Source organism: Amblyomma americanum, chromosome 5 (genome assembly GCF_052857255.1).
Source record: "Amblyomma americanum isolate KBUSLIRL-KWMA chromosome 5, ASM5285725v1, whole genome shotgun sequence".
Lineage (NCBI taxonomy): Eukaryota > Metazoa > Arthropoda > Arachnida > Ixodida > Ixodidae > Amblyomma > Amblyomma americanum.
This window is the reverse complement of record NC_135501.1, coordinates 134,474,651-134,498,934: the sequence shown is the minus strand read 5'-3', so window position 1 is coordinate 134,498,934 and position 24,284 is coordinate 134,474,651. Positions and strand designations below refer to the sequence as shown.

The following is a 24,284-nucleotide window of genomic DNA, read 5'->3' as shown; positions in this document are numbered from 1 at the left end:
CACACACACACACACACACACACACACACACACACACACACACACACACACACACACACACACACACACACACACACACACACACACACACACACACACACACACACACACACACACACACACACACACACGCACGCACGCACGCACGCACGCACGCACGCACGCACGCACACACACACACACACACACACACACACACACACACACACACACACACACACACACACACACACACACACACACACGCACGCACGCACGCACGCACGCACGCACACACACAGATCACAAAGTTGCCCTCTTTGTGTTGCCGGTTTGAAATGTATTTCTTGTAGATGTTGCGTAAATATCAGCGTAGCAACTAGAACCTTAAAACACAGAATTAGTACCCGCCTCGTATATTCGCCAAATTCTACAGCATTTTTGGTTTGTTCAAGCAGATATACTTTTATATATTCAGAAGCAGGCTACCTTCTTCAGAATACCTCGACATGTAACACTCCAGCAACTTTCTGTAAAAGTAGTCATTACCGACGGCTCCCGCTGCATGCTAGTTCATAGAAAAAACGACTGTGGTTTAGGTCTGGTTAAACCTGGAGTGACGCGATAGCTGCATCTGGCCGAGTGGAGCTCGCTCCGTCTAATTGAAAAGTCAGTCTTTCGCCGCTCCGTTTCGCTGGGCGTTTCTTCTTCATCTCCATCCCACTTGACGCGGCGCATGCGCACAGCTGTCGCAGCTGTTTCGCGCCGCGCCGCCGGCAGCAGCAGCTGCTCCGCACCACGTGGCCAACCCACGTGACCAACCACGTGATCAACCCACGTGACCAACGGCGCCGCCACGGAGCTCAAGTGGTTCCACGGAGCTCAGGTGGGGCCACACTCAAGGGTCGAAGAGGTATCGTAGTGTAGCTGCCGCTACAGGATTGCAGCGAAGCTTACTATATCCATTATTGCTCATGGGTCTTTAATATGAACTCGGAAAGTATCTGCCTGATCTGCGCATGTGGACGCCGGTTGAACGATCGCGCAAGTTAAAGGGCAAAATATGGCTAGCTTTTTAATTTACAGCTTTGAAAAGAGTTAACTTGAAAAACGTGGCATTGAATCAGCTTTGTCACGCATTATCCTTTCCAAACAAAGTACAAGGGTACGTGATAGATGCGGCATTGTCTGCAATAAATTCATGACACGCAGCTTGCGACCACGTTGGAAAAGAACCTGCTTACCTTGCATTGTGTCAGCATGGGAAAAAACTGCGCCTTGAGCGGAAGTAAAGCGTCTTTAAAGAATCCGTAACAGCTGTACGCGTTGGTCCTTTTGCTCTTCATTCATGCATACAAGGCTGTCGGGATATTCTCTCTCCTTTGTTCCTTAAACATCTTGCTGGCAGCGCTCCTGCTTTTCAGAAGTATGAGGTTCCAAGCAGCTTGTTTTTAACTTGGTAGGAGTAACGAATTTGATGTGGCAAAAAAATGTCACACAATCTATGGTGCCACTTCATCATTTCTCAAGTCAAATATTATTCAACTGGACGTTCGACTTTATCTATGAATTTATTTCTTGAATAATTATATTAATATATTATTGCATAGGGACTAGAGAGGGCATTTTATGAGGGCCCGGCTCAAAGAAAGTAGAAGGAGCTGGAGTAAAATAATTAAAAAAATTAGTTGGCAATGTTCAAAATAATAAAAGCAACAAGAATGCAAAAAGTAAAAGCAGCACCCGAAAAAAGTGCAGCACAAACATATAACGAATGACACGAGTTAAATGTGCAAAAATAACGCGCTGGATAGTTATCAATTTAAAACACGACATTCATTGACGGCTGTTTAACGAGATGAGTATGTTATTTTGATTCTTTGTTATTTATCTTTTCCTAAGGTAGTTCGCGCATGATATCGATATGCCGACGCTCTTGAGGACAGTATGTCCCGACCACTAAGCATGACGCATTGCTATGACGCTATCTGTACGTTTCATGCATGCTGACCAATCAACGTGAGGTAGCTACTCCACCGCCAACACAGCACTACCGGGAAATTAACCTTTAGCAGCTGTCGCTGTAATATACGTTCGCATGTGAGTGAGGAATAGTATGCATGAACAAAAAGCAAGCCGAAGAATCTTAATGCAAACAATAAGAAGTTTAATGAATAATGCTTGTATAACTATCTACGCAATAGTTATGATCATGAGAAGCAGGGATAACGACAGCGAGCACTCTCGCAGTGAGCGTGCGGCGCGAGAGGGCAGCTCCGCGGTGCAGCCCCGCAGCTGCTCCCGCGCACGAACCATGGTCTCTCAACTTTTGGTCACGACTGTAACTTGTGAAAGGGCAGATTTAAAGGGAGTCCTGTTCGAAAGATAATAAAGTTCTTCGTAATTCACTGCACAGATTTAAGAGGATCAAATAGGTAAGAGTGACAAGGAGGCCACGTTGATGAAGGGAATTTAAAATATAGGACCGAGAATGTTAGGCAAAGTCAGTGCTGATCATTAGTAAAATTGTGCGTTGATAAGATGAAGAAGCGAATGTGGCCCACGCTTGGGTAGGGAGCTGCAAGAAGCTGCAGAAAGCTGCTCCAGCGTAATTTTGAGATATTGCAATCGGTACTTACATGTTGAACACTTTTATTGCTCACTGCTTCGTTCCACACAATTTAAAAGTTGCTGTAGTTAAACCATACATTAAAGTAGCTCGTTAAAGGCTATTGAAAATTATAAGCCTATTTCAATTCTACCTGCAAAAGGGCAGATCCTCGAAAAGCACCTATTTTGAGGTTTGTACAGTTTTGTTCTCTTGAATATTATACTATCAGAGGCGCAGTTTGATATCATTGAAAGTAAAGGAACTGTTTTGTTTTTAGAAAGCTTTATGTATCATGTACTGATGTTTTGATAATAATGAATTCGCATGTGGTCTGTATTTGGACACAAGCAAAGCTTTCGATTGCGTTTAGCATGACCTACTGCTAAATAAACTTGATGTCATTGGATTTAGGGGCCCTTTAATGATTTGCTGAAAGATTATTTTTTTAATCGGGCTCAAGTTATTGAAATAGGCAGGCATCGACGTGTGGAGTCATTTTTGTCGGCAGGAATACCGCATATGGCTCTGTTTCATCGCCTTTGCTTTTCAATTTATTTGTAAATGATTTATCAAATGCTGTAGCAAAATGCTACATTTTTGAATACGCCAATGACATGCTATTGTTGTCAACAAATGCTTCGTTGCCTCTGGCCATGGGTGATTCTAGAACGGATATGGTGCTTGTTATTGACTGGTTTTTAAATGAATCTATTTCAATTAATCAACAAGAAACTAAACTCGTCTGCTTTTATGATCCCCATAAAAAGCTTCCCTTTGTTGAACCATTCTTTTTATATTCTTCGCATTGTATTAATTGTTGTTGCACTGCTATTATTTTCCAAAGAGTGCCAAATACCTCGGCATACTTTTTGACAGAGATATGTTATGGAATAGTCATCTTGTCTTAGTATGAAACAAGCTTCGTGGTTTATCATGTGTCCTATACAATGTTCGATATATGTTACCTTTTCAGAATCAACAAGCTTATTGCACATTCCCTGATTTATATTATCCTCAGATATGAAGTTACTGTGTTGTATCACTGCTCAAAAACTTAGAAGTTTCACCTGACTGCAATTTATTTTTTCGCTTTTACAACAGCCCTCTTTTGATGCCCTCTTTCATCATGTAAGTTATTCGTGCTCTCGTTGCTGTTCGTTATTTTCGACATAACCCTCATTTTACGGTACCTCGCTGCAACACTCATTATGGCCACTTCCCGCGCAATTATTATATATCCAAAATTTTAATCCTCTGCCAGATTATATCTTCTTAGTTTCTTCGCTGTCACAATTAAAGCATTTCTTCAAAAGTATTTTGTCGGTAACTTAAACTGTTTCTTTGTTCTTGTTTGCTGTATGTTTTAAGGTTATTCTTGTTTGCTTGATTTGTCATGCCTGTTTTTCAATACCTTCGTCATTCGACGACTGCCGGGTACTGCGCTACAAGCCTTTATGGCTAGCGCTTACCTATCTTAAAATTGTAATCAAGTTTTTGGAAAATAAGGGCGTTAATTATTACGTCACTTCTACTTGTTTTCTTTAATATTGTTATGTTAAAACCGTGTTCTCATGCCTGATTGTCTGTAACGCGTTCACTAGCTACATTTCTTATTGTGTTGTTTCTAGCTTGTATTTTAGAGATTTCACATTCCTTCATATTAGGATTGATTTATTCTTCATTGTATTGTGCTGTATGCTGTACTTTGCTGTGATAGGTCATTCATGTTTTCATTCCCTTTGTTTCTTTCTTCAGTTTGTTATTTCTATGTCTGTTGCCTGTTCTAGCTGTTCACATTTCCCGCTGTTCTCGCTGTTTTGGCTTTTTATGCTCTATGTTCGCGGTCACGCCTGCTTCTAATGCAGAAGCCTAGTTGATATGTCTTTTTTCTCTATCGCCTTGTCTGCTGCATTACTTCACTTGATTGTCTTCTTTTATGGGGCAATTAATTTAAATTTTTTGTGTGTGATATTATAAGATTCCATAAGAAGAACTAAAACCCTGGTGCACGTTTCTTGAGTTTCAGCTCGATCGAAATACGCTTGCAGTGTTTGAAATTGAACCACGAGCTCTTCATCGTGGCTTCTGAGCGAACACAGAAGGTTTTTTAGGGGCTCTTCAAGTGCACCGAAGCTTAGTATGTCAGCATAGTCGCACCTCTTGCGGGAAGCAGACTGGGCTGAGTTGTCACTTGTGGTGCGGTCAGACATACTTGCAGCGTTCAAAACACAAATACAAAAATGAAATGCAAATACTAAGAACAAAGGAAATGAGTTCATGTTTAGTGAAATGGCTGATTAAAAAAAGAAGCTATAGGTGGCGGTAGAAGCTACAAAAACATACTGACAATTTACAAAATCTACTCCACTCCCTTTCCGCACTTTTATAACTAAAATTACGGCCCTTCTCGTGCACCTCTTCTTGAGCAGCACCTATCATCAGTATCAATTTAAGAGAAAATTTAACGCACTAATTTTGTAAACTTAATCTCCTAAAACGTCAAAAATTTAACGTGCAATGTCACAGCGACTAATGCCATAACATCTAACTCTAAAGACATCGTCCCTTTTCTGTTACTGTGGTCAGGAAATCAGAAAGAAGAACTCATCTTTAGCCAGGTATAAAACCTTGTTGAGAACGAGACTATATTTTTTCCTCTTTTCGTGAAAATATCCCGCAAGAAAATTTGGTTACGCTGGCCAACGCAGAAAGTGTCTCAGGGAGAGAAAGGTCGCAAGAATTCAAGAAACATCGGAAAGAACTCTGTGACTGCTATTACTCCCGATTATCGGCAAGGATACATTAAGATATTCTATTTCTTTCCGCGAAGCGTCAAAGAGGCCGCAGTGGTGACTTCAATTACTTATGTAAGTGCAATAGGCCGGCTACGCTGAGTTCCGAACGTTCGTAGGCCGCTCGCATTTATAAAAGCCGGCTTGTTCGGGAAATGGCGATAAGGCTCAGACAAACAACCTGTGCCAATGTGAGCTAGAACTGCTGTTCTGTGCTGTCGCAAGCAGCCATAGATAGTGCCTCGGCAAGCAAAATCTAATATTTTGAAAACATTATTCCTCGTCACATGAACTTAGCATTGTGAACATGAGCGATGAGCGTACCTAGCGGCATAGCTGTGAGCGGGCGCAACCGCAGATATGCTCGCTGAGGAGTACACCTGTTGTTTAGAAAATTTTGTTCTGTCTCTCTTCCTGACTGCTACCTCCGCTCACAGCCTGTACTCCCACTCTTGGTAGCGCTGCTCCCATGAACGCAACGTAATGGCAAGCACAGCTGGCGTCTCTGACTTCACTACCTAAGGGAACACGCTAAAAGTCAATGTTTCGGAAAGGTCTGCTGGCTCGAAGCTTATCGTCTTAGAAAAAGCTCCAATAATAACCTTTTGAAGTGGTGTGAATGGCCGAAGTAGTACCTCCTGGGAAAAATATTGCGTATTTACCACGTATTACCACGCGCCTTTGTTCACAGTTTTTCAGCGAATTTCTTTTTTTGATTCTAAAACATTATCGCATGTTGCAAATTTATTAGCACTTCCGATTAAAACACTGCGGTCGCAAAAAATCCTTCACACCTCCAACGAGGAAGCGTAAACTGGCTTCTTGACGTGTACAAGATCCACAGCGAAATTTTTTGGTCGATGAAAAGACTGCATAGCCTAGCACATATAATCGAAAAAGAAGTCAGTTAGACATTGTTGACCTTCAGCTTAATTCATGTAGCTTTCTCTGCGGTAAAAAAGAAAGGACTGCAGTTTAATCCCAATACATACTAATAAAAAGCATTTCAGACGAAGACATGCCGTAGAAGTGACCTCAGTTTAATATAAAAAATAAGAAAGCATTGAATAATTGTCTAGAAGCATCTAGTAACTACTATATATGAGATAACAAGGAGACAAAATGTAACCCTTTTATTTAACTAAATTTTATTGCATGGAGTGGTGTTCAAGCCTAGCGTAGTTAGATGTTGGTTCTTGAAAAAGAACTGAGTTCGAAGAATCTTCAGAAGTAGCTGACGGCGAGCTGCTCATATCGTACACATACATGAAGCGTGAATGCGATCTCTGGAAAGAAAAGTTTTGTGTTGATAAAACAAGTGGCACATGACACACTGCGCATTAAAGCCACACAAAACCGCTTTGGTTCTGTGTGTAACGATTTACATCGTGATTTCGTGCCAATATATTGGGCTAAGAGCTGCTGGTTGGCTGCACAGGTGGCCAGACCACCGTAGAAGGAGATGAACACAAAGGGTGAAGCCCATGTAAAGTAGAGCGAGCAGGGCTAAAGCATTCTGACACCACCAGCGCACGACTGTACGGGCGGCTTCCTAACCGCGAGCAATTTCGCATAAGTATCGCCAGCGTGCGACTTATTGTGAATGTCTAATGTTGAAAATGCCTCGCGTCCAAAGGTTATGGCCCTCCACTACTTTGAAAAAAAGTACGCATCATATTGCCAAAGCACGTTTAAGAAAACCTCCGCAGCAGTACCGGCCACTTCCTTATGATAAAATCAAACATGTATAGATTAGGGACTAATGATATCAGAACTGGCTCCTAATTTCAAGTCAGCTGTGAAGAAGCATTTTGAACAATTAATTAGTACTGATAGATCATGCCTAACATTTCAAATGATCCCCAGATTTCTGTATTGGAAAATTAGATGGAATATTTAAGTCGACAAATAATTTTAAAAAGCATTCGTGTCGGTTGAACTTACGTATACGGATGGTAGCGCCCTCGAAACACAATTTACTTGCCGATTTTCTCTTATTGCGGCTATATATTTAGCGCTTCCTTTCAATTCATTGCTTGCACTCCATTACTGCATGGGCTATTTTTGAACTTATTTTTCAGCTGCCATCGTCTGGCGAAGACTGGTTGTTGATTTTGGTTGCTTTACGAGCCCTAAAGAGCCAGTGAGCCCTGTAACTGCTTGTTATTTTTGAACCGCACAGTATTTAACAGAAAATAAAGAACATGAAAGCAGCAAAGGCATTTGGAGCAAAGCCTTATAGCCAGATGTCATCAGTAGTAGCCTCCGAAGGCTACTATCATTTCTGGCGCTGCGACTTCAGAGATAACCAAGAGAACACAGAAGGCGGAAAAAAACCATGCTCGGGTGACTTCACGGTGGCTGTTACGCGTGAGACATTTCTTGACATTGTAGGTGCCATTCTGCCAGCTTAAGTTTGGCTGCATGCCCACGCCTTTCCAGAGCTGCCTAAAGTGCTGTTGGAGGAACCCTGGCACTGTCATGGGGTGCGTGCGCGCGCGCGTGTGTGTGCATGGGTACACTAAGACTAAGTAATTTTCAAGAATACGTTTTGGGGGTAAAAATACGGCTTTTGCTTCATAGTATTACTAGTGTTGGCGGACACAGGAGGCAGGTTAATTTTTTTTAGTAAGCTGGTAAACTAATTTGTGATAATTAACTTTTTAACTATGACAGCTAGGCAATCGGTTGCAAATAGAGATTTGTAGCCGGTCGTTAGTAAAAACCATATCAGTATTTAGATTTTCTAAAACGTGGTTATCCTCGACGCTGTGGCTCGGCAAAATTTGGCTGCATCGTGCCAAAATACATCCGCTTTCAAAAAGTATCCAGGCAAAGGAACCTTCCCAGTTGCTTTTCAGAACGAGGACGGCCACTAGGCCCACGGTGATTGCGTCGGTATGCAGTTCAGTTTCGGCGTTTTCATCAAAATGCGCGAGAATCGGTGGGGAGCGTAAACGACACTGAAGTTCCTTGCGGCGCTTCCCATTTAAATGGCACGTCTAGATTTGTCAGTTGGGTCAGAGGGTCGGCGATGCGCGAAGACTTCATGACAAATCATTGGTAATACGCGCACAGTCCGGGGAATTGGCGCACAGCTTTCTTATCGTCCCGCGTTGGAAACAGAGCGATAGTAGCTGTATTCTTTGCATCTGGGCGTACTCAATTCTTACTAATGATGTGGCCTAGAAACAGCAGCTCTTCATAGGCAAAGTGGCACTTCTCTGGTTCCAAAGTTAGTGCGGAGGACTTCACTGCCTATAGCACTGTTCCAAACCTTTTTATTTGGTCTTCAGAGCTCGAGGCGAACACAACGACGTCATCTAAAAATATTAGACAAATTTGCGGCTTCATGGCTGCCAGCACTGTATTCATTACTCGCTGAAACGTCGCTGGTGCGGAACAGAGACCAAATGGAATCATCTTCAACTGGAAGAGTCCATCCGGAGTGATGAATGCCGTCTTCCCGCGATCTCTTTCGTCGACCTCAATTTCCCAGTAGCCGCTCTTGAGGTCCATCGATGAGAAATACTTGGCGTTGCAGAGCAGCTCCTGTGTGTCGTCAATGCGGGGGAGGGGGTAGACGTCCTTGTTTTTTATGTTGTTCAAGCGGCGGTAATCAACGCAGAATCGAAGTGCGCCTTCTTTCTCTCTAGAACAACCGGTGCCGCCCATGGGCTGTTTGATGGCTGGATGTCTTCGCGAAGCATTTCTTCCACTTGGTTAAGGATGGCCGTTGACTCTCGCGGTGACACACGGTAGGAGCTCTGGCGGAGAGATCGGGCGTGCTGGTCGGTTACAATGCTATGCTTGCCAATTGCGTTTCTGGCATATTGCGTATCTGGTCTCGTCTGTTGTGGGACAGGTCTGGGTTTATATCGAAGGCGTGCTTGCGATCTTCCTTAGGTGAATCTTCCGGGACTCGATCGGAGAGAGCGAAGGCGTCACGAACATCGAATAGTTCGTCGAAGAAAGCAATCGTCGTTCTTCTGTTAACGTGCCGGTATTCTTCGCTGAAGTTCATCAGCAGCACTTCAGCTTGTTCATTGCGGAAATGTGCAGTGCCTCTTGCGATGGCGATTCCTCGCTCTAGAAGCAACGCCTTGTCCCCCCGATGAGAGCTTCCATGTCCTTGGCATCCGTGGCATCCACGATGACCACGACGCTTGGTCGGGGTGGGGCGATCACTTGTTCATCCAGGACACTCAGGGCAACATGTTACACCATGGTCGTCATTGAAGGGGTGGCTTCGTCCGTCGAAAGCGTAATGAGCTTGGAACGCAGGCCGATAATCGCCTGATCCTCATTAAGGAAGCCGATGCCGTGCATCACGTCACGGGAACATGGTGTAGTATTACGAAGGTCGCAGGAAAGGTATATTCCTTGAGGTCACTCGCGCTGTGAATCGTGCCGATGGTGTAATGATTTGGCCTCCGGCGGTGCGATATTATGGGCCGCCCCAGCGGGCGTGACTTCCCTGAGTTCCGCTGCGAAAGTTTCATTCATCACCGAATAATTGTCGCCGTATCGACTATAGCGGTAACTTTCCGCCCGTCGATAGTCACTCGATGCAGTGAGGAGGAAGCCAAAAGTTCTTCTAAAAGAAAACTGTTTATTGGGCTCACCTGCGCGCTGAATGGACTGAATAATCGACGGCGCCGAAAGCAACAAGCGTGCTCGGCGGATGTCAAACAGAATGGCCGCCGCTCCCGGTCGTGCTCAATTTAAACCTGATAGCGAACTTTCCAGATAGGGCGTGCAAAGCTACTACAACATTCTAGAACAATGCAGAATCGACTCCGCTTGGATGCTGTCACTTTTGCGTGCGCTCCCAGACACCCTAAGAGCGTGTGGGGGTTGCGGTCTCGGTCACAAAGGCGATGCCCTCAACTCAGCGTGGCAAGCTCAGCCGGAGACCAGCTACCAAGTAACAAGGGGGTTGGTCGTTTGGTGCCCAGCTTTCGCCGGTCCCAAGCCAGAGAATGGGTCGGAGCCAAAGGCTCAGAAAACAAAACAAAGTTTATACAGTCACACAAAACAAAGTTTATACAGTCGAGAGACGATACAGAGGCTTTCACAATCACTCGTACGAACAGATACGAGGTGATTTACAAATACAATTAACTCGTGCAAAGTAACAATAGAGATAACAATTCAACAAAATATTTGCACCTAAAGTGCACAAATACAGAGAGAGACAAACAACCAAAACACAAATTGTTCACCGGGCACTGCGACAGTCCGACGACCTGAGGAGAACGACGGGGCCGATCCGCAGGCTGGCGCGCGTTGCCTCGCTGGTCCCTGGCTGGTCGAGTGGTGTTCTCCCGGGAGTCGAGCGGGCGCGCTTCTCGGAAACTTAAACGGCGGCTCGGGCTAACAGACAACGGTTGAAGCCCCTCATTTATAGGCGCAGCCCGCATCTGTTTTTTTCTTCGCTCAAAGGGAGGCGCCCACATACACGCAGCATCAACTGCACAAATTCCTTCTTCTCGTGCTGGGCGCGCGACCCCATTGGTCGAGCGCGGAAATCGCCATCCAGAAAAAATCTAAGTCGTTCTCGGCACAATGAGTCATCGGTGCAGGAGCGAAGGGGAGAGGGTATCACTTTGGCGCGGACAAGGTTACCCCCTTTCCGTCGACAACGAGTAAAACCTTCTCCGACATTCGAGAGAAATCGACGCCGCGCGCGGCCATGCCTCCCTGGGCGTCGCGCCGGCGAGCTCAGTGGCAGCAGCGCGCTCAAAGCTACGCACTCGCCAGGGGCTTTCCCCACTGTTTTTTTGTTTTATTTTACAGCGCGCGGGCGCGATTGCTTACGCGCTGCGCCCTTTCTAATATGCGCCGAATTTTGTGGATGCGATCAATCGTGATAAATTTGGTGGTGTCTTGCATCCACAAACAGTGATAAAGTGATAAAGTGGCGTGCCGGCGGCAGCTCTTAAAAATGAACATTATGTATATATATATATATATTTACTTTACCTTGTCTGCTCTATATATATATATCAGACAAGGCAAAGTAAATGAGGGGCCCGTTTGACAAACTTAGGAAGGGAGCCAACAGTCACCGAAACCAAGGTGCATAGGGGAACGTTATTTTATTTTTTTTAATGTGTTGTGCTTATCAGTGGGATAATATTTCTTAGATTAATTAATCGCTTAAAGAAAATTACTTATAAACCAACCAAAAAACACAACGATGCCGCCGGTGGGATCCGAACTCACGACCTCCGAATATCGCGTCCGGTGCTCTTACCAACTGAGCTCCGGCGACGGCTGTCCAATCTGCTTCTCTCGTGGGTATTTATGTTTATTTGGTGTACGCGAACCTTGAAAGTGTTCACCAGCGCCACCCTCGACCATAGCGGCGGACATAGCACGTCCTGTAATACCGCGAGCGTGACGTGGAACGTCATCTAACGGCGAAGGCGGAAACTGTGCGAGAGCCCTCTTAAGCAACCTGTGGCATCAAGACTGCCAGAACCGAGACCCTCGTTAAGCTATTAGCAGACAAGGTGAAGTAAATGAGGGGCCCGTTTGACAAACTAATGAAGGGAGCCAACAGTCACTGAAACCAAGGTGCATAGGGGAACGTTATTTTATTTTTTTATGTGTTGTGCTTATCAGTGGGATAATATTACTTAGATTAATAAATCGCTATATATATATATATATATATATATATATATATATATATATATATATATATATATATATATATATATATATATATATATATATATATATATATATATATATATATGAGGTAAAGGAAATGAGGGGACTCGTTTTGACAAACTTATGAAGGGAGCCTATATATATATATATATATATATATATATATAACAGTAAGGTATTGGTATTAGAAATTATTACTAAAATGATATCACTTAAAGATAATTGATTAACAAAGAAAGAAAAGATCCACATACACACAGGCATATGTGTGTGTGTTTCTTTTTCTTTTTTGCTATTTTAATCATTTATCTTTAAGTGATCAAATAATTAATATTTGTCGTTGATCAACACTACCAATTAAAAAATATCCCCTATGCTCCTTGGTTTCTATATCTTTTGGCGAACGTAATGTATATATATATATATATATATATATATATATATATATATATATATATATATATATATATATATAGAATGAGAAGACAAACAATTACCGTCCTATTTCCATGCTGCTTTCGTTTTTAAAGTTGCGGAGCTAGTGATCCTCACCTGGGTATAAATTTCCTACTTTATAATATTGTCATTTGTAAGCAGCAATACGGATTTCACCCCAGAAAATCCACGCAGACAGCGCTGCTCAAATTAAAAATAGTCTGATTAATAATATTGAACACAAGCTTTACACCGTTGGTATATTTCTGGGTTTTACCAAAGTATTCGATTCCAATACGCACAACGTTCTGTTTCGTAACTTATACAGGTATGATATTCGTGGAACAACTCACCGGTTACTACAAAGATACTTGTTTAACCGCACTCAGTACACGAGACTCAATTATGGCACATCTGACTAAGAAATATTAAATATTGGTGTTCGTCAAGGTTCTCTACTGGGGCCTCTTCTTTGTACACTATATATAAGTGACCTAGTAAACATTCCAACTTATTTTTAACATTGTTTTATACTCAAATGACGCGAATGTTTTCATGCTTTTTCGTCGTAAAAGTAAGCCTTTATAGATTACCCCATCCAACTCCAGTTCAACAATACCCTGATTGACACGATAAGCTCCTGTAAATTCTTAGGCGTTTTTTTTCTAGGACCTAGGCTGTGTTTACTATGTAAATCATGTTTGTTTGCATCTAGCTTGAGCTATTGGTGTCCTTAATCGCATCAGGCACCTGCTTCCCGGGCAGAATAAGAGTCAGTTGCATTTTTCTCTGATGTCTTCTAAACTGGTATCCTGAAATTTTGTCTGGAGTACATGCAACAAATCTGACTGCGACAGATTATTTGCTTTACAAAAAAGAGCTTTGTGTGTATGTTCCCCACAGCCTTATATGGGCGACCGCTTATTTCGGGCCTTTGATATTCCTCTATTCCCACTGTGTCAAAACTATTCTGTTGCTGTACATATTTTCAGATAATTAAGCAGGACATCACATCTTTGAGAAAAAAATATGTGCGCAGAGACAAACTATTATCTACGTGTTACTTCTCTTGCCTCCACTCGCGCTCGGAGTAACTACGGAACCCAACACATAAATAAACATATTACTACAGTATGTAATGCCCACTCTTCAAAAATCCATGACGCTTCAACGAGAAAAACAATTTTTCAATTTAAAAAGAAAATGAAGTTACTATGTTCACTTGTTCCTGATGTACCATATACTTTTGACAGCGCTTGCCCTAGTCTCATTACTTTGTCGCATTTAAAATGTCGCAAATTGTAGCCTTACTGCAGTATTTTCTGTGTTTATAATGCCATATTTCTTAATATCTATGTTAAAACAGAAATGGATGGTATTTGATTATTTTTTGTTATTCGATTTGTTTTTTGAGTGAAATGAATGTGTCCATCCTTCTGCCATTGATATGTAACCCTGGGTGAGACCTGGTTAGGAAGTATGCTACTAGCCTTCCTTTTGCCTCATTCCACGGGCATGCACTGTGTTTCCTGTCCTAAAAAGTGATTTGATTTCATTTGATTTGAGCTCACAGCAGAGAAGGTCACAGAGGCTGAGCTCCAGCCTCAGGTCACCAACTTGAGACAGCGACTTTACCTGGGTATTGCAATTTAGATTTTTTTTCGTTCTCGACCAACCTTAGGAAAGTTTGGCCTCGTGTGTTGGAAGGCTTCAAGTAATCTGAACATACATTCTACTTTTTTACGCGTTTCTCAACATAAAAAAATTAAATAGGCATGCAATGCGATTAAATGGTGTGTTGCTTGATCCGGTTCTGTTGTAATGCCAGCAGAAAAAAAATTAATGCAAACAGAAACCTACATTTGCGTGTAAACGAGAGCAGTAAGATTTGCTCCAGCGGTGAAGTACGTGAGAAGAGATATTCTAGCGTAGGCTATTTTTTTGCGACCCCTTAATGCTGCGGCTAAATACGCATCCCGACTACAGAGATAATTGCACTTACAGCATTCACACATGCATTTGTTGCCAGTGCTATTGCAAGTGGGGTAAGACCACAGCCATATGCCACATAATGTTCCCCATCCGGAGGTACAGCTGCTGCCTTTCGGTACTGAAAGGAAGAATAGAAAATGTTAGGAACTCGCAATAAGAACTCCATTTGACAATGAACGCGTACGTTGCTGACCTAGGTCACCTATTTTTCTGCAGCCGTCTTCAAGGCAGCAGCACCAGTTTTGAAAAAGTGCAGCTTGTTTGACTCGAATGAGGCTCCAATTTATTTTGCGAGAAATTCAATCCTATTGATTTGGAAAGAAAAAAAATACATTGCAGCTCGGCCGTTCTATACTTCACCGTGTCAAGTAGAATGAATCAACAAGCCGTTTCTAGGCTACAAATGTGGCTGAGATACGTAAATGTCTACGGTGCGCTTAATTCTAAGCGATGTTGGTCACAAAAATGATTTGATCTCACCGTATCAGGATTTCATTACCGGACAACCTGTAAGAAATGCGCCGAGAGACCTAGGAGGTGTCACCTTAAGCTATAGGGCGAGCTTTTTTTGCGAAATACATTTACATTAAAAAGGAAGGCACTTTAATCTGACGTTATAATGTTCCCCGTAGCAGAGGTTAGAAATAAGTGAAGACCCCAACGATACTTTTCTGGTACGTTCTGCAGTATCATCATAGATTTCTTCCAAAGAGAGCAGGTGAACTCATGAGGTCATCAATAACCATATATTTTCCTCTTCCTCTCTTTAAACATAAAGTACTACAGCATAGGAGGATAAGGCCAGCCGATCACCTCACCTTTGTGTCACATCTTCCTCTCTCCAATGTGTTTCGGTGTTCAGCTTTAGAAAAAGCCAGCAGTATTTAGTGCCAGGCCTTTTTAGGAAGTATTTTTTGAGTGAATTCGGCTAGAAGTTAAAACGACTAAGCAGGATATCAAGGCTGCAATTAAATTTATATTTTTTTGCACAAAGCCGTTTGTGCGGAGCAGTCATTTGCTACATAAGCGTGTAAGCAGTCCCATACAAAAACGTCCTATGGGCGTCTGTGGAAAAATCCATGTCCGTCTATGGCCTTTTATGAACGTCTATAAGCACCCACAGAGGTACTTACTGCCAGCTATTGAAAAATCTATGTCACTAAAGCTATAGCTTTGGAACCATACAACTGCCTTAAGCTCTCTATAGAAAAACATATCAGCCTCTATGTGCAGCTATAGACAGAAATAGGAAAGGTCTATAGCTGTTTGGGCCAAAACCCTATAGCCGGCCATAGGACATTTTTTTATGGGGTCATACAAAATTGTGTGCTATGAAGTAAATAAGCTTAAAATGCTTTATTCAGCACCACAGAAAAAATACTGAAAACCAACATTGTCGTGGATTAGACTTTGCAGACTGCCAGCCTAGTTGGCGTCCTTCATTCTGAAGCTACAGAAGCTATTGAAGCGGGCACAAGTATTTGACATGTAGCAAACTCAATGCGACGACAGCTTATTTCGATCGCTACCTGAATGGATGTTTTGGTGAATGTAAGGTCATACACTCGCTAAGCATAGAGCCTGTTACTTACTCATTCACCTGCACCGCTGATCGTTCATTCATTTTGGATTAATAGAAATAGTGTTCTGGAACTCTGACACAAAATGCGGTTATAAACAGAAAGCGAGAAACTACCTTGGACAATCATTTGGTAGAAGACTGGTTCAATTCTCGCTTTTTAGGTGCCTTGGAAACAGGGGTTTTTATGTTTGATAAATGTCCAAAGCTCTATTCGAGTTATTCAGCGGCTATGAAAATGATTCATCCAGGTTGTACCGCTGTCACACGAGATCATTTAGTGTCACTTTGAACGACTTACATTCACCTGAAGTGTCATTCCCACAGTGTCGCACGATGAGCTTTAGTGAGATTCTCTGCAGAACGCACTCGCCCCTTAGTGAGTTTGCGGACTCACACTACTTGGTCCGGGAAGTAAAATGAAAATTGGTTTTGCGGGAAAGAAAATGGCGAATATGCGGAGCAAAACACACACGAAATTAAGGCCGCTGCTGTTTTTTTTTTTTCCGCCAACTGTAAATGCACGACAAGCCCCGTTTTTGCGGCCTTACGATGTCTTCGTACCTCCGTATGAGGCGAATAATAATAATAATAATAATAATAATTGGTTTTTGGGGAAAGGAAATGGCGCAGTATCTGTCTCATATATCGTTGGACACCTGAACCGCGCCGTACGGGAAGGGATAAAGGAGGGAGTCAAAGAAGAAAGGAAGAAAGAGGTGACGTAGTGGAGGGCTCCGGAATAATTTCGACCACTTGGAGATTTTTAACGTGCACTGACATCGCGCAGCACGCGGGCGCCTTAGCGTTTCGCCTCCATTGAGACGCAGCCGCCACGGTCGGTTCGAACCCGGGAACTCCGGATCAATAGCCGAGCGCCATAACCACTGAGACAACGCGGCGCGTTATTGCGGCCATGACCTTTTCCGGTGTCAGGTGATGTCCGGTCTGAAGTCATGTCACACTGATGACTAAATTAACTCGATAAGAATAAATCCGGCATAAAAAAAAGCGTTTTGTAAATTGAAAGGCCATGAAATCTCCGTTCTATTTTCTGGATAGTGCTTTTAAATAACAACTTGTTTTAACTCTTAAGCAGTTAAAAAATAATGCTCACACTTGAACAGCTGCTCTCGCTCTGCCAAGTGACGACGAAATTCTTCCCAGATAGGCCTAACGAGTCCACCGGGTTCATGTGCGCAATTTCTGCAGTTGCCGAGAGCTAATTCATGAGATTAACTAATGCAAATGGCGAACGGGTGTGGTTTTGACAACAATAACCTGAAATAAAATATCACTTGCATCACAGAAGGCGAACAATGAACGGGAAGCCTTTGTGGGACCCTGACTGCCCCGCAATGCTTTAGACAACTAGTAGCAGTCGTCGGCGTCGCTTGTTAATAAAACAATAAGGGGGCTGGTTTCAGTTAATTTTGAAGGTCACTGAACATTCTTGTGGGTAAAGTTTGGTTTATTGATTCATAAGGGTTAAACGTTCCAAAGCGACTCAGGCTATGAGGGACGCCGTAGTGAAGGGCTTCATATATTTAGACCACCTGGGGGTTCTTAAACGTGCACTGACATCACACAGTACACGGGCCTCTATAAAGTTGCCTCCATCGAAATTCGGCCGCCGCGGGCGGGGTCGAAACTGCGTCTTTAGGGTCAGCAGCCAAGCACCATAACAACTCAGCCAACGCGGCGGCACTTCGGGGTAACTTGAGTTAAAACTAAGAATTAGTAAAACGGTGAAATTGGGGTCAATAAGCGAGAAGCGCCAGTCCTGCGCGATGTCTGCGACCAAGCTAAGAAATGTTTTCTAGCCACGCGATCGCATCGGCGCTTTGTAGAGTTTTCACGCTGCGTAAACATCCAAGATGTACAAATGGTACAAAAATGAGATTATCGAACATAAATCCAGCGCAGCTCGCGTTTTATGACATGCAAAGGATCACTGGCTGTTTGTACACAACGATGTAATCAAGAGTACTGGAGTGCAGTCGTCTTCATCGGTGCCTTCCTGGGGAAATTCCGCGCTTATGTGTTGAATACTTGGTGAAGTACAATGTTCTTCAAGCGCTAATTTAGCGAGTACACTAAATATTTGTTAAAACAGCAGCACAGAAAACGAGCAAGGGGTATGAAAATCAACATCCAATGAACAGAAGTAATTTTCACGCATTGCTGCGGCCGGACCGAAGCGACGGCGTCGGCTATTGGTCATTGGGGGCAGTGTTCACGTTTCGAAGGTGTTCCGAAATCTCAAATGACTTCGCGGAGCTCCACTGACTATAATGTATCGCAGCCGAATGTCGTTACAAAGTTCGTGTACGAGCCGAAGGCGGCAGTCGAGTCTAATGACACTCGGCTGGAAGGCATTCAAAACGCCCGCGCAGAAGGAGTATTGTCTCGTATCGGGATGCTCTTTTTACTTATCATTTATTCATATGTGCAAATAAAATTCTAAAATTTAACTTGGAGCACTTATATTTGCTATAAAACTGTATTTTCTCGTTATTTGCCCGAAAGCAAATTAATTTGCACATGGTGGTGAAACATCCAATGCCATTGTCATCGTCAGCCCGGCTACGCGTACCTCAAGGCAAAGGTCTCTCCCATGTCTCTCCAATTAACCATCATCATCGTCATTTATTGATCCCTTAAGGACCCTTCACAGGGTATTACATAAGGGGGGGGAGGGGGCAACGTACGTAGGACAACACAAGAACAAAGCCAAAGAGGTTGAAAAAAGAAAAACAAATCTAGTAAAACATTTGTATAAACACACATATATATATAATCCCTGTCCTTTGCCAGCTGCGTCCACCGTATGCCCGCAGACTTCTTAATGTTATCCGCCCATATAACTTTCTGCCGCCTCCTGCTACGGTTGCCTTCGCTTGGAATCCACTCGGCTTCCCTTAAAGGATTATAGACACTCAGCTTTTAGGTTCATGTTTTATTTTTTGTAATGATGCGATCGGGATTATTATACATGGATTATAACCAGGTATTATCCTATGACCGCTAAATATATTATAATCGCATTTAATTCTCTTGCTGTTTCGGTTCTGATTTCAACAGCTGAACGATCACTGGACGCCAAAATGTGCTTACAGGTCACGTGAGGCATGAAAAAACTGCAATATAATCGCTGCATCCACATTCGTTATCATTCCGGCTCTTGAGGAAGGCTGGCGTCAGCACTGTAGTGAATTAAATCGATGAAGCAGAAATTATATATGGACGCCTTTCCATGCCTCACATGACATAAAATCACTCTTTGACGTCACAGCCATCGTTCAGCAAGAATTCTGGCCACCAGACGGCGAAACAAAAAAATTAGCCTAGTTCGTATTCCTGCACACGCGTCCGTTCCTGGCAACGACGCGGCCCAAGAGTTAGCCCGAGCTCTACTTCCGGGCAACTGTGGAACCGCCCGACTGGCGGAACATGGACGAGCGCCTGCAAAATTATCCGGAGATTGTCGAAAATTATAGGTTACAGAGGAGACAGACTGGTGCCACCACCGGATAAAGCTCTAAACAATAAGGAGGCAATCGCATGGGGGCGCATCCAAGCTGGGAACATCGTGAACCCGGTCTGGGCATATCATGTTGAGAAAGATTAGATACAAAACGATAAGTGCAAGCACTGTGGGGAGAGAGGGACCCTCGACCACATAATCTGGGAATGCTCTAGCTTCTCAGGGGCTAAAGCAAACATAAATTGTAGAGAAGCCTGGGAAGCCCTGCTGCGGAGCGAGGTCCCTGCTCCACAGCAACAAGCCATCCGTCTGGCGTAAGGAGCTGCGATGAGTCAAGACCTCTTTGCCTGCTTCTAATCGCAGAGGTCCCGGCCCCCGGCACCCAGGCCTGCGTGTCGGGGACGGGGAGTAGGGGGCCTCCTTATCTGGTGGAAAATAAAGTTGGTATCATCATCATCGGCTGTTGAAACCAAAACCGAAACAGCACGACAGAAAAAAATTCGTTTATAAATTATTTACCGATCGTAGGCGCATACCACATTGTGATTCATGTGTAGTAGTGTCTTCCGCATCATTGTAGGGAAGAAAACATGCCACCAAAATTAGGTGCCTTTATTCCTTTAAGGACCAGCTATTATATTGCCTTCGCATTACATGCCCTGTCCAAGCTAATTTCTTCTTCTTGGTTTCGACTACAATGTCATTAACTGCCTTTGTTCGGTCACCCACGCCGCCAAAAAAATTTCGCCAAACGATGACGTCACGACAGACCATTCTATGACGTCACGGCTACTTTCGTAAAGCCTATAATGTGCGCGTTGATTGGCTAATCTGGCGACTGTAGGTGAGAGCGTTGATGATTAATTGTCTGAAATGGCCAAAAGCCAGCACGTAATTTCTCCTTCAGCAAACACTAAGAGAACATCGATGTCCATGCGTCCAGTGGCGTCACAGACGCAAGGTTGCCCGTAGAAATCTTCCCGATTTAGGCCCCGAGATGCGAAATTTTAAAGTCCACTTGCCCTGCAACGAAACACTTCCTTGCTGCGGAACTTGGCACAAAGGAGTAGAAAACTGTGGAGAGCGTCGAAGTTGCCTTTAAGTTGAACTGTTTTTGTTAGCCTCCACGTTTCTGTCCCTATACGCGAGTACCGGTACGGCACAAGTGCTGCATACTTTTCTCTTAAAGGATTCTAAATGGCACTTCTTTTTGAGTGTCACAGTCCGCACCGAAAGTGTTATTCGTTCAAGGGAAGTGCACGTTGTTAAAGTGTCACTAGCTTGCCCGCGTAACACTGGTATTAGTCTGCTGACAAAAACGACTGCCTTGGGACCAAAGCCCCGCTGCGCCTATCATTTGTTTGTGGGTGCTCTGAGCGCGCAAAAAGGCACGACCGCATACCTTAAAAGAATAAATGCAGTATTACATCATTCGTGTGGCAGCTTTAACGAACCGTTTGATTTGCAACCATCTTAAGTAAGCAAAATGGTTGAACAAGGATACCTGTGAAACACATAGTATCAGCACGAACTATTTCTGCTCTTTGTTATTTTAAAAGGCTATGTACCTTCAAAAAATTAGCTTTTAAGATAGAAAATTAATGGTCAAAACAGATAAAAAAGTTTATGTAGGCAATCCACGCTTTCCTATATATTAGAAAAAACCTCCAAACGGTCAAGCGACATGATCCCTTTCCTGCCGGGTAAGAAAACAAACATGCCTGAAGTTCCCCTTGAATGCGTAATTCATTCTGCCTTCAAAAATAAATGGCCATGAGGTGCAAAAACGAAAATGACTTAGATTAATTTTTTTTTTGTCAAATACAAGTCGAGAAGCACCCTACCAGAAATCCAAAGGCCACGGGAGGGGATATTTCCACTTCCGTCTCGACCAAGGAGCGCCTGGGATGCTTCTGACTCTTAAGATCTCTCTTTAAAATAATCGAATTCAGATGGAAGATAAACCCTTACAAGCCAGAATAAGGCTTAGCAAAATGCAAAGAAGGTTTGAGAAGTACATTAGTGGACGAGAGGAAAACGAATGTGAACGCAAATTCCGTTCTTCCGTGTTTCGAATAGAATATGGCCTACCTCAAAAACAAATAAAACTTGACTGATTTAATATTCTTGGTGCTCTTCCGCTGACCCAGAACATTCCTTATATATAACAGCAAATTTCTAAATTTGGAGCTATTTTATGCTACCACTGGTACCATAACAATAACGGAAAATAAAATGACGTAGCAGGTTAAAGATAACAATTATTCGTGTAACGAAACGTGAGCATGGCCCTCAAAGGCATATACTCGATAAATATTCATAGCTCAGCACTGTAGATAACACTGCAACATACCCCCAGCTATATTCAAATAGTATAGTGTCGCAAGAGCGCACTACAGATTCCTTTTGCATGCACTCATTTGCTAGCTGTAGGGATCCAGAGCCATTCAGTAATAAAAAAAATCTTACCGCACTTGCACTGGCAGTTCCCTTGTCTCTTTAAACATGCTGGTTTCTTTTCTATACCGCAGTTGTCAGGCACGAGGCAGTCGGCAGCGTACGCTACAGGTGGGTAAAAACAATTGTGTTGGTGACAGCGTTTATGAGTTCTTGGGCTCGACGTTGCGCCTGTTTGCTCCCTGAGAACAAATCATCAGTGCCCTAGACTAAGCAACGTAGAGTAAAAACACAGACAACATTCCTTTCGTGTTCTTTTGCCTGCGCATTAGTGAACGAATTTGCAGCAAGTTCCAGCAATTTTATTTCTTATTTTGAGCAAAGGATTGCACGGTAGGAACAGACAGCCTATCATTAGTCATACTCTAAATATCGATTGTCGCACTGACATGTGCCCTACAAAGTACGTCGCCCAACAATGTTGATGGTATTTTAAAAATGTAGAAAAGTCATCAGACCCCACTAAGGAAGGTGAGTGAGGAAAAATAGGCGTGTAAAGATGTTGCTTTCTGCTAGAGTACTTGCTTGAAGTAGCGCTGATCAGCAAAGTAACGATCAGCAATTCCATAGCAAGGTACTTGCTCTTCATGGCTAGAACAAACAAGTGGCAGAGGCATGCGCTTTTAGCGGTCAAAAGTAGGACATTTACCTAAGCATTTGGAGTAACATCAATGACGAGGACGATATGATGATAAGACTGCTTGGAGGAAATGAACGGCTCATTTATTTTGAGTAAAAAAGTGCACGCTGCGTCTGATTCTTACTGCTAAGGCTTTGCGGCGAAGTGCTTAATTATGCATTAAAATCTGCAAGCTCCTTAACATGTTGACAAGATTTTGCGGGAAAATATATTGATTCGTGCTAGCAGTTGTTAAGCTTTAGAGAATCTTGTATACACGCGCTTTCGCTTCAAAATTGAGGTTAAATGTCATGAAAAAGAACTCATGAAAAAGAAAAGTGGTTTAGTGCCTTCAGCTCTTAAGTTCAAAGTGACGACTAGAATATGACGTACCTAAGCGTGGTATTCAGCTCCCTGGCGAAGATAATTGCTCAGAATCTACGCTGACTCTCGAAAAGCAAATGCAGCTGCTTGCGCATAGTCAGTTGTCGACGTTTCCGCGTTCAGCCTTTTATAGCCACCCATATATCAGTCCTGTCGTCCACAATGGTTACGTTTCTTGGAGCATTGATGCTTTCAAACACTGACAGCTAGTCTATAAATGCTCGGGCGCCCGCAGAGAACCTCTCTGGTCCAAAAAACTTGCGTTACTCAAGGGAAGACATTAAATGCTTTTACACGTGCCCAATTGTGCTGTCATGAGACAATGGCGCAATGAATAGACTGCTTCCTGTCGCAGCTACCGCTAGATTCAAATATGTAAGTAGAGTATCCAAGTAATCGAAGTAAGAGGCGAAGTGGTGTACTGATAATGCAAGCTACATGGTAGCTCTACAAAGTCGGCAACTTTATAAATGCTGACGCATAGCGGGCTGAAGGCTGAAAGGACGGCGCAGCGCACACAAGCATTACATACACGCGCAGAAAGGAACGTAACAGAGTCGCAATGAAAGAGGCACTCTGGGTAATGGCCAAGTTTGCAAAATTTTTGCGCTCTGGATATCTCAGGAAGCACAAATTGCGCAGAAACTAGTCACTAAAAACAGACCCTTCAAAGTGCTCGAAATGACTTTGAAATCTTTTCTTCTTTCCCCAGAAAGCACTGCTCCACGGCACTGGCAAAGTTGTTTAATTGCTCATAGTACTTTGCCAAAATGAGGAATATGAATCTGAAGCCGGAATCACGCATTGTTTAAACCTACTGTGCTGGGGGAAGGAATTAGCAACGCATGGATGCAGCCTATTTTTTCTTATAGAAGTTTTGATTCTGGTGTAAGAATCTGATGCAAGAAATTCACCGTGTAGAGATAGCTTTGGAAGGAACAAAAGTAGCACACGTCTGGGTATTTTTGGCGCAAATGATTGAGGAATGGACGCGGCGACTGAAATAAAATTTTGTTAGACTAATATTGAAGCTCGCAGGCTTTGTGCTGCACGTAGAAAGTTGGCTTAAAGTATAGCAAGTTTGCACAAAGATTCCCGAGAAAAGTTATTTTCGATGCGGCGCAAGGTAATGCATCTTTTCTCTTTCCCTTTTTTAACAACCAATCTGCATGGCAGAAAGGTGAGTAAAAAAAACAAGCACTAAACTATTGACCTCGCTCCTAGAGACGCCATTTTCCAGCAGCAAACAAATATGTCTGCTTTTAGAA

General features: G+C 43.2%; 1 long non-coding RNA gene across 1 annotated transcript; it reads right to left on the bottom strand.

Moving 5' to 3' along the window:
- Window positions 1–6,499: 6,499 nt before the first annotated feature.
- LOC144135053 (uncharacterized) lies at window positions 6,500–23,133 on the bottom strand. The gene is made up of 5 exons (XR_013315360.1): window positions 23,026–23,133; window positions 22,539–22,604; window positions 22,026–22,118; window positions 14,501–14,608; window positions 6,500–6,668 (listed from the first exon to the last, which is right to left on the bottom strand). It is a non-coding gene; the product is annotated as an uncharacterized LOC144135053 (long non-coding RNA).
- Between the last annotated feature and the right edge of the window lie 1,151 nt (window positions 23,134–24,284).